This window comes from Sinocyclocheilus grahami, unplaced genomic scaffold (assembly GCF_001515645.1).
Source record: "Sinocyclocheilus grahami isolate Dianchi unplaced genomic scaffold, SAMN03320097.WGS_v1.1 scaffold487.1, whole genome shotgun sequence".
In the NCBI taxonomy this organism is placed as follows: Eukaryota; Metazoa; Chordata; class Actinopteri; order Cypriniformes; family Cyprinidae; genus Sinocyclocheilus; species Sinocyclocheilus grahami.
The window spans coordinates 899,577-903,137 of NW_015505666.1; the positions used below are offsets into that span (position 1 = coordinate 899,577).

Genomic DNA, 3,561 nt, shown 5'->3' on the forward strand with positions numbered 1-3,561 from the left:
TCACCAAGGCTGCATTTATTTGATAAAAAATACAATAAAAACTGTTATATTGTGTACAATTTAGTATTTGTTAATTGAAATTAAGCTAAAATAAAATATAAATATTGAATATTTGACTTGTAAAATGTAGCCTTGACAACTACATGAAATATAAAAATGAAAAAAATTGAAATAATTTAAAAGAATAAAAACTAAATCACTAAGTATCAAAAGCACATAAAATTAGCAGAACGTAAACTAAAATTAAAGTGAAGACTGAAAAAATATTAATTTGAAAATATTAATAAATACTATATTAGTATAACTAAAATAACTAAAATAATATGGAATAAAATGAAAAAGAAATGGTTAAATATCTTTATTTGCATATTTCTGTTCAGTGATGTTTTCTTTCCTTCAATATAGTGAACTTGCAGTGCTGCTGTCCATGGCTCAGAGTAACCCTGCACTGTTCCAGATGATTTCGGACCAGAAGACAGTTGCCCGGCAGCTGGAAAGGCTCTCAAGATTGAAGGAGCTGATGGACACCACTGCAGAGCAACTAAGGGCCAATCAGACTGAAGACTGGTCCTGCTGGATCAAAAAATACAGGTACAGAAAGGATGCTTTGAATTCTTTTGATGGAACTGCATTCATTTCCTGTTGGCAGTAAAAAATTTATTGTAAAGTATTGTTGTTTGAAACCAAAAAGACCTAAAGAGGACATGAAGAAGTAGTTTTAATAATTTAAGATCTGTGCAAATGATTTATTTTAACTACTATGTACTTTTGCGTATATTGTCAATCCAATTCCCAAGGCAGCGGCTTGCTCGTGAGTGTGAGTCAGGGGCTGATGTGACAGATCTGCAGAAGGAGAGAGTACATGTGATGAACAACAACAACCCATATGTGGTACTCAGAAACTACATTGCCCAGAATGCAATAGAGGCAGCTGAAAATGGTGACCTCTCAGAGGTGGGGGTATTACTAGCTTTGTTATATTTTTTTGTCTTTACTTGGAGACATTCACTATCATTCAAAAGTTTGGAGTCAGCAAGTTTTTTTTTTTCTCCCCCCCCCCTCTTACCTCTATATTCATCAGAGAAAAATGAAAAAAATGTACCACAGTTTTTACAAAAATATTGATCAGCACAACCTTTTTGAAAATAAGAGATAAGCATATTTGAATGAAACGATCATGTGACACTAAAGACTGGAGTAATGGCTGCTGAAAATTCTATTTTAAAATATATCAAAATGGAAAACAGTTGTTTTAATTGTAATAATATTTCACAATTTTACTGTATTTTTGGTAAGCATGAAACTTATTATTTTTTAAAAATTTATAGACCCCAAACTTTTGGAAAGTTATGTTTTTATTGAACAGTTGTTATAAATGTTATGATGTCTCTTAATAGTTCATGGTTTTTTATTTGTGATCGTTATAATTTCTCTTGTGATGTGATTTTATGGCATAAATTCCATAGTCTTAAAAATCTGCATTTAGAATTCGTCTTCTTCTCAAATCCATTAGGTCCAGAGAGTTTTGAAAGTGTTGGAAAAGCCGTTCTCTGTGCAGGAAGGTCTTGAAAAGCCAGGCTGGGTGGGAAGAGGAGGAGTGGCGGATTCAGAAGAAAGAGATGAGACCGGAGAAGAAGGGAATACTTCAGGAGCAGAGGCTCAAGTGCTTGTCCCATATGACAGCAAGCCCCCCATGTGGGCCAATGAGATCTGTGTCACCTGATCATCATAAAACCTTCATGACAACTAACCTACTCATTTAAGCAGAATAATCCTGTAGAAGCTGGTTAGGTGTCAGTGAAGGTATTAAATGAGGCATTAAACTCCTGTCCACCAGTTAAAAACATGCAGTAAGATCATGTGTAGGGGGCTAAATGAAAATCCAGCACATTTTTTGCTGTATATTTGACTGGTTGCAAATGATGACTTAGACCACCAGTCCAACCATGACAGGTCTTAGTCTGAAAGATTGGAAGTTGCCTTTATATAAAATGACTTTGACTTTCAAGTGAAACGCACAAGCCCTTGATCAACCAAGCTCCACTGCTTAAACGCACAAACAGTTTACCTAAAGGCTCATGTAGTCATAAGTATGTAGAATTGGTTTATCACAATCCATGTGTAGCTGAAATAGTCTATTAATTCAGCAACTACATTTACTTGTAAATAGTAACTTGACAAAGTATTTTATTTTCAGTTAAGTGCTTTGTTTCCTTCACCAATTAATTTTTAAAGTGTAATTGGAAAATGCATAAATCTTTCATTTGACATTTTAATTTTGGAGCCGACAGGGCGTACTGTGCTTTGTGTGCATTCCTGAAATGCCATTTTGATTTTGTTCAAAATATAATTAACAGAATTTGAATTTCTTTCAGCATAGTTTCAGCAACTGTGAAGAAATTTTCAGACATTATTTATATAATTTTTATGAACGTCCCTGATGAATATGCAATATTTCTAAGATAAAGCACTAATTTAATAAACATAACAAATAGCATGTCTGTGTTCTAATTTTGTAAACTAGGATTATTTCTGTGAAGATGAGGTTTTGTATTTGTAAAAGACATTTGGGACCTTTTCAGTGAGAGTGTGTGGGGAAGCGGCTTCCATTGTTTTCATTTAGGGAGGAATGTCTGTGCCTGGGGCCCAATACTTAAGTAACATGTTAACACAGGTTCAGATGTGCGCCTAAAAATATGAAGACAGATTTCAACAGTGTCAAGTACTTGCAGACCAAAAAATATCCCTGTAATATATTGCATATAACAGAGGAACAAGCATTATTCTTTGTTCATATTGTAAAATATCAAAATCCATGGGACTCCCAAAGCCCTCGTTTTAATGTTTTTCAAGGTTGTAGAACAGGGGTCACCAAACTCGGTCCTGGAGGGCCGGTGTCCTGCAGAGTTTAGTTCCAACTTCCATCAACACACCTGCCTGGAAGTTTCAAGTATACCTATTAAGACCTTGATTAGCTGGTTCGGGTGTGTTTGATTAGAGTTGGAGCTAAACTCTGCAGGACACTGGCCCTCCAGCATCGAGTTTAGTGACCCCCCCAGGAGCAGTTCTCACATTCACTGAAGGACAATCATGATCTTGGTTATTTTGTCTCTGTGCAACTCATGTATGGAAAGCTGATTTGACATTTATTAAACCAACCAGTGGTAACACTTTATTTTAAGGATCAATGCTCACTATTAACTAGCTGCTTATTAGCATGCATATTACTAGCATATTAGCTGTTTATTAGTACTTATAAAGCACATATTAATGCCTTATTCTGCATGACCATATTTAAAATCCCTTAATCCAACCCCACACATAAAAGTAACAACTACCTTACTAACTATTAATAAGCAGCAATTAATATAATACTAATATTTCACCATCCACTTAGGCACATCAACCATAACTCCTTCAAAAACAGCCAGAAACCTTGGCGTTATGATTGGTGATCAGCTGACTTTTTCAGACCACATTGCTAAAACTGCCCGGTCCTGCAGATTTGCTTTATTCAACTTCAAGAAGATCAGGCCCTTTCTTTCGCAACATGCTTCACAA

The 3,561-nt window shown here is 35.2% G+C and overlaps 1 pseudogene; it reads left to right on the forward strand.

Annotated features, from left to right (window-relative positions):
- The window catches only part of LOC107553947 (selenoprotein O-like), an 8,920-nt pseudogene extending 6,054 nt beyond the window's left edge, over positions 1-2,866 (forward strand).
- The last annotated feature ends 695 nt before the right edge of the window (positions 2,867-3,561 follow it).